The sequence below is a fragment of the Thalassophryne amazonica genome, chromosome 15, assembly GCF_902500255.1.
Source record: "Thalassophryne amazonica chromosome 15, fThaAma1.1, whole genome shotgun sequence".
Lineage (NCBI taxonomy): Eukaryota > Metazoa > Chordata > Actinopteri > Batrachoidiformes > Batrachoididae > Thalassophryne > Thalassophryne amazonica.
In genome coordinates this window covers 15,270,832-15,287,706 of record NC_047117.1, presented here as the reverse complement: position 1 = coordinate 15,287,706, position 16,875 = coordinate 15,270,832, and the positions used below count along the sequence as shown (strand labels likewise).

General features: G+C 39.6%; 1 protein-coding gene across 3 annotated transcripts in view; it reads left to right on the top strand.

Moving 5' to 3' along the window:
* LOC117527072 (protein sidekick-1-like) overlaps positions 1 to 16,875 on the top strand; it is a 747,725-nt gene that overhangs the window by 7,190 nt on the left and 723,660 nt on the right. The gene's annotated exons all lie outside the window — the stretch shown is intronic.

The window sequence follows — 16,875 nt, the reverse complement described above, 5'->3', positions numbered from 1 at the left end:
GTTATCATTTCACGCACCTGCGCATTTACCATGATCTCGAAATACCGTAATGAACCCAAGTGAAGCACATTCAACAAAATTACCGTATTGAACTTAAGCAAAGCGAACACGCACATAAATACACACACAAACACAAACTTGGACATGAACGTAAGAGCCGCATGACACCAGGCAAAGAGCCGCATGCGGCTCGTGAGCCGCGGGTTGGCCACTATGGCACTAGACCATCACCTCCCCCAATGTCCTGGTTTTCGTTGTTTTTCATTGGGACATTACATTGACCGGTATTCATGTATCATTTTAGAATCTCATTGCTGGGTTACGTGTCCCGGTTTTCTGTAATCAAAATATGGTCACCCTATTGTGTCTGTGTGCAATATTTCCACAGGTAACGTGGGAGCCTGTCACAGAATATATCATTAGACTTTTATTATTCAAATGATTTGGTTTATTTGATCAATTGTCTCATTTCAGATATAAATTGCTGATATTTCTAAACCTCAAGGAATCACGTCAGACGGGCAAAACAAAAGCGCACAAAAGGTTATCCCTGTTTGAAACAGTTTTCTCTGGGTCCCAGATGGTGCGCTGGGCTGAATGGGAGTCTGACACACAGGGTTATGAGGAGGAGGAGGAGGCGGTGGGGGGGGACTTGAGAACGTATATGGCAGATGCTTTGCTATTTGTGAATGCATGCAGAATATATGTGCTATTTAAGTGTCTGCATGAGTGGAAGGGGTGCAAAGGGAGAGGTGGAGCGAGGGGAGGGGGGGCAGCAGCATGCCAAAGAAGAGGGGAGCTGATGTGAGATGTAACAGGAGGGCAGAATTGGGGAAAGGGGGTGAAACAAGAATAAAGTTGGTAGGAGTTGGGGTGAGGGCGGTGGGGGGTTGGTGGGTGCAGTACTTCGTGCTTGTCACTCGGAAAGGTGCGCAGGGAACTCAATCAAAGACGGTGGTGTGACAACACCTCTGTGTGTGCGTGTCAAAAATTGTTCCACTCATCTCACATGTCGTTTTCCCCCGTTGCTCCCAAGCACTGAGGAGATGGGAACCGAACGACGGCACGGCTGCAGAGTCAGCTCCATCTGTCCTCCTTGTAATGTCAAGGTCTTAGTAACAGCAGCCAACTTCCTCAACCCCCCATCTAGAATCCGAGCCGCCACTTCCAGCTGTCTTGGCTCAGAGTGAGGGGGGTAGCCCTGCTGCAAAATATGCATACTTCAGGATGAGCGACACAGGTTGTATGTTTGTGTATGCTGTGGGTAGGGGTGAATTGGAAATTAGTGAAACAGATATGGCATGGTGGTGCTGCTGGTGGGGTTATTGATTTGATAAGCCGCGCCAAGCGGCCGATCGAACGCTGTAGATTTTCCAAGTTCTGACCCCTCTGTCCCCAGCATTTATTACGGCATTTTATTTTAGTTGGAAAAGGATAAAATTCATGAGCCAAGGTTGATCCTCCTGATCTTTTGCCACCTCTTCCTCTCTCTCTCTGTCTCTGCACTTTTCCACCCTCTTCTGTCTCTTTCCCTCTAATTCTTTTGCACCCTCTCCCTCTCTCTCTCTCTCTGTCTGAGTCAATCGATGCCCACACCCCTCCTCATAAATGCTTGGCTTTATATGAGCCAACTCGTCTCACATTTAAATAAGCTCATCGATCTTTCATTTTAGAGTTTAAGTGACGGCAGCGTTTTACTGTCTCTCCTCTTCTCTCGCTTCCCATTCATTCTCACGTGTGCTCACCTCGTCATCCTCCGCTCTTTATTCATACCATATCCCAGTCTGTTGCCTCCCTGTCACACTGAGTCAGTTCTACTCCACCGGCATTTGACTGATTCATATTTCCAGAGTGGATACAGTCAGAGTGAAGGAGAGGGTGGGTTAAATTTTATCCATATTATTCCTTTTTTCTTTTGGTTAGTCAGTTGGACTCCTGCATCAGAAGTGTATGTGTGTGCTGTGAAAGGGTTGAAGTTGTACAGATACTCACTGATCTTGGTGGTGACGTTTATGTCTCTGGGACCTCAGCCTTTAAGATTAAGAGACATTGGGCAAGAGCTTATGGAGTCATGAGGTCACTGGACAGAGGTGTTTGGTGATGCTGATACCTTTGCAGGAGGACAAAGGTACAAGTCAACAGGGTCCCGGTGCTTCCTGTTTCACTCTACGGTTCTGAGACGTGGATGCTAACCAATGACCTAGTGTAATAATTAGATGTCTTTGGTACTACTTGGAATACTTGGAAACCATTGGATTGACTTTTTGACAAACAAGAGGTTACTTAGAGAGACTCACATGAGAAGTATCACTTGCACTATGAGGGAACATCAGCTTTGACATTTTGGCAAAGTGTGGCCAGAATCTGCAACAGTATTGTTGAGCACCTCAGCAGCTGGATGCCCATGTTTTACATAGCTGTGGTAGATAGAAGGTTGCTTTCAATAGGGCTGTGCAATTAATTGAATTTCCATCGCGATATCGATATTTGTATCAAACGATCTCCAAACTCGTATAATCGAGTGAAACGATTTAAGGGCCTTTCATCAGGCCAATTCGTCAACGTGTCCCAAGACACATGATGTCAGACGCGTCGCCTCGGAAGCGGCAAGGGGGCGGGATTGCTACGTCACACTCTGGCTGTTTCCACAACCTGAAAAAAGTTCAACGGTCGCCTTCTGGATTTTGCATCGCCTGAACCACAAAAAAGCTTTAAAAAACAGCAGTAGAACGATTCTCCCATCACCCTGCTGGGAGAAGCTTTTTTTCAGCTACTTTTTGGAGTGACGCCGACCGAGGGAGGACTGACGACTTGGTGGGATATTGATCGAACCGCGACAGCGAGCCAATCCGCACAGAGAAGCCGGCCTTCAGGCATCATCACTGTGCAGAGCGAGGCAGACAGCCGGGGTGATGGAACAGACCCACTCAGTCCGAAATCTCCCACTTTTTGGATATATGCGAAGTCCCAGTTTGCCCAACAGAGTTTAGTTCTGCAGCTTTATCGAGGTGAGAATAATGTAAAAATAAAACGTGACGTTTACTGAACTGCTCTGAAGGTTTAATGATCGGTTAACATTAGCTTAGCCTTTTAGCACAGTTGATCTGAGTGAACGCTTTAATTTGTAAATGGTTCAATCTTTATTAGTTTTACCAAATAAAGCTACAGCTTTTTTCAGACACCACAAAAGCTTAACTTTAAATAACTTATTTTTTCAGGCGTTTTTTTTTCCATCGTTCCCCCCCTTTTTTCCTTTTTTATATATAAACTGTTTAGTGTTTCTTTATATTTAAAGAAATATTTTTATTTGTCCTAATCAGTAACATTTGCTGTGCAGACAACCAAACTTCCATTGATGAGCTGAACACCATGAAGTCCAGTCGAAAGAAAACATCTCTGCTCTTCAAAATAGGACAAAAGTGTCTTCAACACCACCAGAGTTCAAAGCTGCAGAAGAGACCTTTATCTGGTCCCGAGAATTCAGCATAACATCACCTGCTTCTAAATAAAAGGCTCTTTGAACAGCAACTATTTTATTATTTTAAAAAAAAGCTGTTTCATTTTATATTTTAACAATAAATGAACGGATAAATTTCTCCAAAAGGAGATAAGGAGACGTGGTCAAGGGAATGATGACAAAAACACAAACTAATGAACATAAATTGAAACAAAAACAATGCAGCTGCACTATGTCCTAGTAGCACAAGTCAGTGAGATGCCCAAAGACACTGACCAACTGGTCAGTGACAACAGGGAAGGGAGAGGAAAACAGAAAAATAATATATAATATGATATTTTTAATATTTATTTTATTAATTTTATGTTTTATACAGGTAAGGTACAGTACATTTTCAATTTGGAGGTTTTGCGCACATTGTCTATAACAATTATTTTTTTTTTTAGAGTGAGAGAAATGCTGAATAAATGCATTGTGTAACTAAAAAAAAAAATAATCGTTTGAATAATCGTGATTTCAGTATTTACCTAAATAATCGTGATACTGATTTTTTCCATAATCGAGCAGCCCTACTTTCAATGGATCAATTGTCTGTCTGGGTGGTTGCCACCCAGAACCAAAGTTAGTAGTGCAGACTCACAATTTAGCTGTCAGCAAGTAAAAACCTTGTGTCCACTTCTCAAAAATATTCTCACATGAGATTGAAGGACATGTTAGTTAATATCCCAGTTAGCAACACAACATCAAAGCTTTCATGATTCTAAGTTTATCTGCTCAAATGCGGTAATAATTAGTGATCATTGATGTATTTTATTGCTATTTTCCCTCTCCTTCGGTGAGTAAGCAGGTGCATTTCCAGAAAATGTCTTACTCTGCATTTCTCACCGTTTCTCAGCATGTGATGTACATTTTAGCAAACATAGAAACATCCCGATGGTCGACAGACAGAGTGAAACGAATGCTGCTACGTCCACTAGTGAAGCTTCTGAGCTTTCATTTGAAAGTGATGGTTCAAATTTACATAGGATGCACAGAGAGGAGATGACACACCTCAACCAGAAGCTCTTAATTTTTTGAGAGTCTGTCAGATTTTGGATCCAAACATTTGCTGACTCTGCTGTCTGTGTCGCAGGATGCTTTTTTACTGCTGCCATGAACGTTCATGTGGATGCGCACATCGCCACGCACATCAACATGACGCTGTCTTTACAGGCAGCCTGAACATGCCGATATATTTCTTACATTGGAAAAAGTCAGAATGCATTATTTTCAGGAGATAATGGATGTTCTATCTAACATGCCAGAATTGTGAGAGAACTTTGTGAGGAGCTGGCGGCTGAGCTGCCATGGGAGCGCACTGGGACATTACCTCAAAGCTACGTAAACGCTGATGGAAACACTTGGAAAAACAAGTCCTGTTTTTGGAAGTTTCCATAGCCATTTGTTACGAATGGCGTATACTTTGAGACCGGTCACAGAAGTGCACAAACTAATCCTGGTGTATCACCAGATGGTCACTAACAGCCTAAAACTAAGTTGTTAGCATTTCTGTGGGACATGCCCTTTAGCGGCAGGAGTTTGTTATATCACAGAGGATGATGTAAAACTTTGAAAGACTCTAAAACGTGAAAATGACCTAAGTCAGAAAGAGTCCAGGTAACAACAGCGACGCAGACCATTATCTTTATAAATCAAAGAGAACAATTTTGTCCTAGTTGCTAAAGTTGGTAGTGATGATGGTCTACGAGTAGCAAAAGCGCAATGAAAAAATACTGCTGGTTGTCACTATTGCTGACCTTGCCCATGGTAATTGCATTAAAATGTGGCCTGTGTATTCCACTTGTTAATTGCCCTGATCTCTCTTACGCTTAAAAATAAATTGCAGGAAGCCGTTTCTAGGGCTCGTTTTATAGTATGCTTTTATTCATTTATTTTTTACTCTGAATGTGGAAGCTGGCTTCATTAGATGTACGTTGCTGTTCGCATCCATGTGGAGTGGATCTGTCAGTGCGATTAGGTTTGATGCGCCACAAGTCATTGGCTCAGCTAAACCGGAGCTTGATTCTGATTGGACCACAGGGCACAGTTAAGAAAATTGAGGTCATTGATGGGCTGCTTGAATGGTGGTCTGAGGTCTGGCATAGCTCTGAGTGTGATAACCCAGATCAAATGGGCTAGCATGCGGTTTTACACACAGTTACACACAGCGCGTCTTCAACCTCATCAGTGTCAAACAGTTAAAGTTGATGTGGAAATTTCCTTAACCATGTTGTAATGAGGAGTGGGTAAATTAAGTCTCATCTAACTGATTATTTTCATCCATGGTTCATACATTCGTGCTTATGAACCTCAGTTTTCTTAATGTGCCATCATCTTACACTGTTGGTACATTTGTGAATACATTGTAATTGTTTATCAATGGAAGAATTGTACCATACTTAGCTGTTCTGTTGCATGCATATTGATGAAGGGAGGTACTTTAAATGTACTTATATGTACAAAACAGTTGAAAGTCTACTATGTTTCCTACAGTTTTTAATAAACTCTTCCAGTGATATGAGCCATGTTGGTGTGTGTGTGTGTGTGTGTGTATATATATATATATATATATATATATATATATATATATATATATATATATATATATATATATATATATTTAAATATCACTTTTTTTTTTTTTTTCAAATGAAGTAATGCATATCTTAACTTTTTATGGATGTTTATTGAACATTTAGCTGTATTAATTTTTCTATTTATGCTGAAGTTTAACACAATACATTTAACCGAAAATGGTGCTCCAGGAACATGGTTTACTGGGAGAGATTTTGAGGGACATAACTTTATTGATCAGCTTAATTATCAGGTTTAAGATGAAGTTGATTCGAGCTTTTAATTGTCAATTTTGATACCCTTTCAATTTATTAACCAGCCATGGGATCAACCCTTTAAGTTCTATCTGTGTTTTAAAGTAATTTCCCCATAAAGGACATAACCAAACATAAAGGCATATAAATTACTAAGAAGAAGAAGAAACTGTTTTATTTTAAAAATTTATTTTATAATTTGAATGTTAATTTTGCATAAAATATTCATTTGTAATAAAGTTATATGTATGTAAATCACACATCAACAACTGCAAGGCTAATGACCTTCCAAGTAGATTTTATGGACTTTCAGTGGAAGGAATTTGGGCACCTCTCCACTCATCGTGTGCATTTTTGAAGTTGCATGTAGCTTGAAATAAGCTTTGCCAGTTTCATTCTTTTACAAAGAGTATATTTGAATTTTAACAAAATTTGGTGAAATGGTTGATCCTGCTTTAGAATAGATGTTATTGCAGTTTTGGGTCTATCCACATTAAGAAGTGTAGCTACTGAATGATTACCGTTACCAGGGAGATTATGTTTCTGTCAATTTGTGTGTTTTTTTTTTTTGTCTGACTGTTCATACAATATCTAAAAAAAGGCATGAACGGATTGGCATACATTTTGGTGGAGTGGTAGGTTATCAGCCAAGGAAGAATTGTTCAGAGTTTGAGACAGATTTGCACCCAGGAGAATTTGTAATTAATTTTTTCAGTATGGGCTATTGTAATTTCTTTATTTGTACTTAAAAAAAGAAACCAAAACAAAACAACAACAAAAAACTTAGCACCAACCTGCACTTCAATTCTTTTTTAGACAAATGTTCTAAACATTGTGCCTTACTGGAGATACACATTCTTCTAACAAATATTTTCAACATTGTGAGTATTGGCAGAGGTATGTGTATAACTGATTACCTTTCAAGTTATATTTGTTGTATTTTATTTCCCTTCAGCTACACACATATCCAATCAAAAGTAACCTTTAAAAATATGTAAATGTGTGTGACAGTTGAACAACATTGCATTAAGAAAGGACACCATGTTTCAGAGCTTCATTTAATAGCTTCTAGTAATATAGGTGCATAGTTTGAGTATATGCTATATTAACTGGAGGAGGAGTGTCAGCATGTAGCTATTGGGGAAGAATGTCTGGGATGCTGGCTGGAAAACAATAAAATGTAAATGTGGTTCTCCAACAGTTTGAATTTTTCATACTTAGAAGTAGGGATGGGTATCGAGAACCGGTTCCTTTCGGGTATCGTTAAGAAATGATTCGATCCACCGACATCAATAAGCTTTGTGCTTAACAATTCTGTTATCGGTCCTTCAGAGTGGCCGTTGTTTTGGGGGTGTTTGTCAGGAAAATGATAATTTCTCTACATTGATTACAGACCCTGCAGCGGGTCCGTGATCAACTTTTCTGGCTTTGCTCTGAACCTTGAACCAATCGAAGCAGTGGTTCGCAGATTGAAGCAATGCTTTGATCTGTTGCTTTGTTTATACTTTCTTTCTTTCGCTTAATTTCCCCCCGCTAAAACCCTAAAGAGCATACGTCTGTGAGTATTATTTACCTTTTCTATGTTAAACCGACCAGTTATGATCTTCTGAAACAGTTGATAGATGTATTTTATAACTTAAAAACGGGAGCGATGCTAACGCGTTAGCATGTCTATGGCATTTTCAATGTTAAAAGTTAGCATTACGCAGCTCCAGCTGTCATCACGTTTGGGTGCATTTGTTTTCATATTGTAATATTTCTTAAATTTATTTTTGTTTATATATTAATAATCTAATGATTATTATATACAATTTTAGAGAAAGAGACAAAAAGAACCTGAATAGAAACACAACAGAAAACATAAAAACAAAAACAATGAACATACATAAATAAATAAATACATACATACAGAAATAAATGTTTCCTGTGAACACCTAGTGACTCTTCCACCTCCACTTCATCCCTGTCTTATTTAAGTTTAATACAGTTTGTTTTGGTCAAACCATATTTTCAATGTGTTCATTTCTCCAGAACTATCTGCCAAACTAGAAAACTGCTGCATCCTAGTAAGAGCAGAATACTACTGGAATGAATCTGAATAAGGAAAGTTGTTTTTTTTTTTTTTTTTCTCACTAAATGGATGCTGCACTCACTGCAGTTTATTGTCTGGAACAGTCCCAGATTACATTTCAGAGCTTCTAGAATTCAAACATTTTCGTGCAGGTGGTGTTGGGGGGTAATTTTGGGTTTCAGCTTTTTTTGTTTTTCACCACTTTCATCCCTGAATATGTCAATCGTGAGTCACGTTTGTGCGGATTAAAGTTACTAACTGGGACTCCTGTCTTGTTACGAGAAAGAAACGAGAATCGTCCTCCGTTCTGTTCACACAGCTCCAAATGCTGCGCGGCTCTCTGACGAGTCAAGTTAGAACGATAGAATCCAGTCTGATTTAATAACTTCAAAGTGAAACACCATTTTGTTTATTGTTATTTATGTCCAGAGATCAAGGATACAGTGACCAATTTCATATTTATTTACTTTAAGACTCAATGAAATACAGAGAAAACCTGTAAAGCCTACTTTTAGTACAAAATTCACAAGAGGTATTGATAAGAGAGTCGATAAGGAATCGGATCGATAAGCAGAATCGATAATGGCATCGATATCGATAAAACCTTATCAATACCCATCCTTACTTAGAAGGGCAGATGGTACGACCATAGTGGGGTTATATTGGGCAAAGAAGAGGCACCAATACAGAGGAGATCCATTGTTGGTTGAGTGATGTTCACACAACAAGCTTCTTCTGAGCACCATCAAAACAAAGAAGATAAAACTCAACTTCACATTATAAGGAAGAGTATACCTCACGACAGCATAGAGTTCCTTGGAATCTGTATTGTTAATGAACTGATGTGGTCTAACAACACATCCCGTCCAGTAAATAAGGCTTAACACGTCTATCATAAGAAAAATGAATTTGGCCGAGTTATCTACACAAATCTGGTTGATCTCAGTCTGACCATGATGGAAAGCTTCCTATGCCACAGTCCTACAACAGCTGCAAAGCAGAAAACCACAAGATTGGGACAGAATTCCCAAGGCGGGACGCCATCCTCGGTGCTGACTACACAAGAAGGGTAGCAACATTAGGTCAAGACACCCTGGGCACTGTCTGTTTGATCCTTTACCATCTGGCAGTAGTACAGAACAATGAAGACTCACCCAAACACTGAAATCCAGCTTCATTCCCAGAGCAGTGGCCTCCCCACCCCCTCAACACGGCTGATAGCGGTAGTTTAACAAAGCATTCTTGCTCGCACCGTGACTGCTGCCATGTATTATAGAACACTTTGCATCGCAACAAAGACTGCATCTATTCTAAGCTAGTTCCTGGGACACCTACATGTGCTTCTGAAGCTGTTTTGAAAACGAATGCCTCGGCCCTATTATACGTGATGTTGTGTTGAGAATTTAGTTGTTATGGGTGTTTCCAAATAAAACTTTTGCATAGTTTTAACCAATGACTGTAAATTCCTGAAAGTAAAGTAAACTCAACTGCAGCAGGCCTGAGCGGCAACACAGTTAAGAGCTACATCTCAAAGATAGGTTGCGTTGCTCTGCTGCATAGTGTGATATCATTTTGTTAAGCAAAGCTTTATTGGCCTGCTGGTTAAACAGTTTGACCACAGTATGTACAGAAATGATGTTTAAACCATGGGGAAAAGGCACTTATGACACCTTGAGTCTGCAGAGTCATAAAAAAGAATCAGATTTTATGAAGCTTTTACAGATCATCATGAAATGCTCTAACTGGCACCGATACAATACTGTGGATCAGCTCGGGACATCTGCAGAAAATATGAAGCCACATTCAAGAAGCTTGGTTTTTAGGGGGCTGCGGGAGAGACTTAGCCCTCTGATGGATTGTGTGTGTGTGCGTGTGTGATAGATGTCAGGTTAGTCAGGTCTAAAAGGAGGTGAGCTCCTTGGTCGACTCTCTTATTTCCTATGTGTCAGGAGGAAAAAAATCACCGCACTCCTCGTCCGCCTGACACCTTTGCACAGAGAGTCTGTATGAAAGTGGCAGTTTGTGTGCACAGAGCGGTCACGTGAAAGAGATTTCAGTACGACTCAACTGAACCTTAACAGGAACACACATATGGAGTGTGTGTTGTTGACGTATGTGTGTGTGTGTGTGTTTTCGTCATGTGTTTGTGTCAGATTGCTGCTGACCCTCGATTAGTTCTAAATGGTTTCTAGACACTGCAGACAAAGTGGCAGCTATAGAGAAGCAGCCTGAGTGTGCTAATGGAAAATAATCACCTGTGTGCGCACACAAAAAGAGGTCTGCAGGTGCAGCTTCACCATCTTGTGTTGTTCACACAAATACACACCAAATTGGCAGTAAACAATAGGAAATTACTTATTCAGTCTAGTTATTGAGGTCATTGGGAGGTTAGTCGTGTTCTGTTGCAGAAGTGTTATTATAACTGAGTTAAAATTCAAAGCACTTTGAAGTTGGGCTGAAACGATTTGACGATGAGCTGAAATAATTTAAAAATGATAAAATCATGCAGGCAAATTTTGTGCGTTTTTGGGAATTGTTTTATCCATGAAAGGATTAAATCCAGAGTAGTAAGCACAAGGGCAGTTTTCACTGACATTCTATATACTAAAATACCCATAAACCTTTAGTCTGTTTTGAAACATTGACTTCTGACCTCCTGTTAAGCTGCATGCCCGCTCTCTGTTCATAATGCCTATACTGTTGGACCAAAATGTGTGAAAAGACACTTCCTCCATTAAATGTAGAGAATCGGTGCTGCCACAAACCATTATTTTGATAATCGACTAGTCACGGATTCACTGGTCAACACGAGTTTTCTTGCATGGACTTTTTAAATGGATTTTGGGTCATTTGGGGGTGCTGAATCCGAATCTGGTGTTAGTTTTTGCCAATCAGATTACATTTTTGAGATATGTAAACATATTTCTTGTATTAAGCATTGAAGCAAAAGCTGCAGTCTCGCACACCTCTTCTGCGCCATAAGCGGTATTACGGCTCTTGTTCACATTTTGCCAACCTGGTTTAAAAATTATGCCTTTGAAGCTGCTTTTGTGCATGATGAGTGACGTCAAACTCGTGAGTAAATGAGCAACTTTTGCAACAGATTGCAAAAAAAAACATGATCTGATAGAGGAAATCTGAGCTCAGATTCAGATTCAGCACCCTAAAAGTATCCTAAATCAGTTCTTAAAGTCCATACAAGAATTTTTTGGGGTTTTTTTTGACCGGTGTTATTTTTGTGATTAGTTGACTAATCGGATCATATATAAATTGCGGCGTATTGCACCAGCATGTAGCTGCTCTTATATAACCATCATTAGCTTCATGCCTGAAGTGTTTAAGGTATGTGCTAACTAAAAATAAAACCAATTAAGATTATAGTTTATTCATATTTTTTAGCACTGTAACGTAGCATTATAAAACATTAGCGTTATCACATTTACGATTCAAATATGACATCGCTGTTATAACATTAAAGCAAACACAAATGTGTGCTAAGACTAATGACATCATCATTGTTAATGTTAACATTTACAGCTAAGTAAGTAGCTCACTATAGATGTTAATGTTAGCAGCTAACTAGCTGAATAGCTTACTGAGACGACTGTCTCGCTTTGTCAGAATCAGCCACGATGTGGTTCCTTCTCAGATGCTCCTGCATCGCCGTTGTACTGCCGTGGAAGGCACGGTCTGACTTGCACACTTGTGGCGTAAATTTACGGTGTAAATTTGAAGTACACCAAAGTGCGCACCTGCCCATTTCTGGCGTACGCCTGACGTGACCTTGATAAATGCGGTGGGTGAAAACAATCGTAATTATAATAAACACGCCCATAAATATTCAGACTCCGCTTCAGACACACCCTCATTTTACGACATGGAAGCCAGGAAGACAGCAAAGAAAAAAAAACTCCACCAATCACGACGCGTGACAATAGAGCGTCAAAAGCGGCCGTCGCATCAATTGTTTTGTAGTATAATCAAAAAAGTGTTACAGTGGTCCCTCGTTTATCGCGGGAGTTACGTTCTAAAAATAGTCCGCAAAAAGCGAAGTCCGCGACGTAGTCAGCGTTATTTTTTTTACAATTATTATAGACGTTTTAAAGCTGTAAAAACCCTGTAAAACCACTTTATACCCTTTTCTCAATCAGGCATTAACATTTTCTCACTTTTCTCTCGTGTGTAAACACTCTCAAAGTTCAAACCTTATTAGAAAAATAAGACCAAACTGTTTTCAGGCCCAAACATTTGTTTGAGAAATAAAAATAGAACGTTTTCCTATAAATAATTATGATGGCTTTTAGAACTAACGAATGTAATTTTAACGATCAACGTACGAGGTTCGACACATAAGAAATTATTAATAGTGACTGACCAGTATTTCACAGATCGCGCCTCTGCGTCCTGACACCGCGCCTTTTTCTACTCACACCTGGCTGCAGGTGTCTGTTTCCGAGTGACAAACACAGTTATGAGTAGTTGTTGGCGCTCTTTTTTCTTCTGGGCAAGAAGATTCTTATAAACAGACACGCAGAACACAGAACACTGTAAAAAAAAAAAAAAAGGCATGGAAAATTGGACTAAAAACTCCGCAAAACGGCGAGGCCGCGAAAGGTGAACTGCGTTATAGCGAGGGACCAATGTATTCTCTTTTCACATGTCAATAATTCTTGACATGTGGATATTTGCTCGCTCAATTAATAAGACACGCCTAATTTTTCAGATTTCTTTATTCTTAAGATGTATTTCTTTATTTATTTTATTGTGACAAACGAATGGAGATGACACAACCTGATTGCAGCACAGGCGAAGGGAATGACAACACTACAGTTGTAATTATCAATTTCATTGTCTAAAACGATCACACCACATAAAGTTAAGCTCAGCGCTGCTCTGGCTCCAGGCTCTGGAGAAAAAGTCGCGCAGCGCTTTCTTTGCGGCCAGCACTGTGGCCACGGATCGTGCGCGATAGACCAACAATCCCGCAAAAGCGGGATTTGTATTGATTATTATGTAGTATAATCAGGAAAGTGTTATTTATGTAACATATGCATTGATTTGTATAATGGCACTGTTTATCATGTTGATCAGTTTCATTTTTATGTGGATTCCAGCGTTGGTTCATTTTGGTGTATAATTTACGCCACCTCTCGACCTGGTGTATATTTTCAGCGCAGCGTACGCCAACGACCACATTGATAAATGCCAAGTAGCGCAGCCGTTTTGGCGTACACCCCATATATGCTCAAATATCGCCGTACGCACGTTGATACGAGGCCCAATATGATTGGTTATATTATTAATTAGTAGAGGCAGAAATCTTTAGGCACGTAACGATTTGATTTGATTATGATTCAGAGGGCTGAGATTAGATTCTAAAATGATTGTTGAATTGATTGTCGAATTGTTCTGTAATTTGTGCCTGTAGCATGGCCCAAGCAGAGGGTCACCCCTTTGAGTCTGGTCTGCTTGAGGGTTTTTCCTCAGAGGGAGTTTTTCCTTACCACTGCTGCTCTGGGGGTTGGTAAGGTTAGTCCGTACTTGTGTGAAGCGCCTTGAGGCAACTCTATTGTGATTTGGCGCTATATAAATGAAAATAAATTGAAAAAATTGTCGGTCCATCTCTCTTTTTTTCTTCCCTATGAATTTTTTTCTCGGTATCTGTAATCTCCAGTTCATTCTTTAACAGCTCAGCCTTATTTGGACCTCAACACCTCTCATTCAGTAATTGTAAATTTTAAGAAAACTGGCTATAAACGTGATGATTTAATGCTCATGTTAACAATGAAGTGCTCTCATCCCAACTTTTATTGGCATGTGCTGCAGGCTTGAAATGCAGGAATGCTTGTATATTCACAAATGACGCGATGTTGACTACAAAAACATGAAATATCTTTGGTTCATATTGTCTGCAATGAAATGAAAGTCAGTGTAAGGATAACTGCAAGGTTTTATTTATTTATTTTTTGCATTTTCCATAATGCCCCAACTTGTATTATGGCCTAACAGAGGGTATCCTTTTGTCAGCTCTGTCACAGATTCTTCTTGTGATTGCATCGTACATGCAATACCTGCAAATGTTGCCATGATTATGAAGTTGTTGTGAAACATCATTATCAAAGTTAGGAATAGTGGCGGAGCTACTGTGATGAAAAATTAGATATGTAAATGGCTGCCTGGGTGTTTTTGTGTGCAAACATATATTACTGGTAATTTAGAATTGTTATTTTTATTACGATAGCCTTTTTTTTTCTTTTTTTAAAGGATTAAACCCATCTCCCCAGAAACCATCCTTCAGTGCTTTGAAATATGAGCCAAGTAGGTTAGACTCAAATCTTGCTTTGTCTTCCTTTCCCTGCTTGTTTTTGTGCTTATGTTTTGTCTTGTTCTTCCTCCTTTTTGTTTTGGTTTCTTTTCCGCCCTTCATGTCTTTCCATGAGGGATTCGGGGAATCTATTGCCGTGGGCCACACAGGTGGAATGGAGCCTGTTTTGCTGTTTAGACCTTTGTGTTTATTATGTAAGATAGAGAAGAGGTTTCTATTGATCGTGTGGGTTTGCTCAAAAAGCTTATCTTGTATTCTTAAAGATGATGGTCACAGAAAGATATCTATATGAAGAACACTTACCAAACATGAATTCTATTGATTGACTGAACTTAAAGATATCTCTAAGCAAAAATAATTGACAGATGCTAAGATTGCTTACAGACAGAAAAACTGTGCACGTGTCTAAGCCGGGGATTTCAGCCTATGCCACACACATTATTATTATTATTATTATTATTGCAGGCTACATGCCTGCACTGCACCTGCACTGCCACTGTAAAGAGGAGGAAAATGCCCACAACAACAAGAAAACCTTGTTTGTGGAAATCTCTACCTGATTGGCCAGTAAGAAGGTTATGTCACATTCGCCATCCATCAAAAACAGCAGACGTGGTGCATATTTGAAGTGAAGGAGAGTAAAATGTGTTTTTAAAACGGGCACCTTGGCAGTGCTGAACACAGTTGATTATTGCTCCACACGTATGAAACAGAGCGAGTCTGGTGCACACTGTTGATGATCTGAGTGAATAAAATAAGCTTGTTGTGTATTTAAGGCAAAGGACAGTAGTAAGGTGCTTTTAAAATGTGCACTGCAGCTCTGTAGTGAAGCAGCAGCATCTGTGACTCTCTGTTCGGCCTCTTGGCACTGCGCTTATAAAGCAAAGCAGAACATGCGCTTTTTTTTGATGACTGGTTTAATTTATCCACTATTGATCAGTCAAGAAATGCCTTCAATGGGTTAATTCCGATTGGATTCCATTAGACTGGGACATCCCAATGGCTTCCTGCCAATGCATTTTTCACAACCTCAGACTTGGCTGTATGTATAGTTGGTATTGTATTTAGGGGATGTCCACTTGACTGGCATATCGCATGCTTGCCATGGTACATCAGGGAGGTGAAGTCTTCCTCACATCTTATGTGAACTTTTCAGTGCTTGAAGTGAAAATGGTTGGCGGTGTTGCACTTTGCCAACAAGCTTGCACTGGGAAAGTTGTCCAGAGCTCACTTGGACTCCCCATCTTGCTTTTGCCTCTTAGCTGTTTCACAATCAAAGACTCACACCCCAGTTCCGCAGTTTTGCATGTTCTGGCTGATGCACCTTAAGGTACAAATTTATCAGTGCTCATTATGATCTCCGGGGAAATCCCCTGTGTGATTGCTCACTGTTTGCCAACACTAGTATTGTTTTGCTTCTCATATCTATTTGATATAGACGTGATTTCAGGTAATACTCAGATTAGGCCTACAGTTTATACATTGCATCCTCTGCTGAATAACAGCAGTACTACACGCTTTCTGCATAGGGTATTTTATAAGGCATTGAGCTTAGGGCTGCAGCTATCGATTATTTTAGTAATCGAGTATTCTATCGATTATTCTGGCGATTAATCGAGTAATCAGATAAAAAGTACTTTTGTGTTTTTAAACTTCAGTAGTCCAAGGCTCTCCCTAAGCAATGGCACAATGTCGCTGTGCCAAAGTCTTGACATTTTGCTTAAATGGCAATGGGATGTGGCTTTCTGTTTTTTTTCTTCCCCCAACTTGTAAAATTTAACCATTTTAAGTTTTTATTATTATTTTTTTAAAGGTTGGTGAACTAGGTCCCTACGTGATTTTTTTTTTATCCCTCTTTCTCTGTGATTCAGCAGATGCATTTCAGCTGGAGGTTGAACATGCAGTCACTGTTTTTTTTTTTTTTTTTTAATTTACAGTGTTTGTGAAGCATTATATGTTGCCCATAAAAAGGGAAACACTCAGTGCGAGTCTGAACAAAACAGACAGCAGCCACCTTCGACTGTGGGTACCCGTCACTCACCATGGTGAGCAGACTGTGTTTATTTTAAAATAGACAAATCTGCTTCACTTTAAATGCGCAGTAAGTCTGTTTCAGATGATCAGTGTGGCCCCTTTTTCTCTTAAAAAGCTTTAT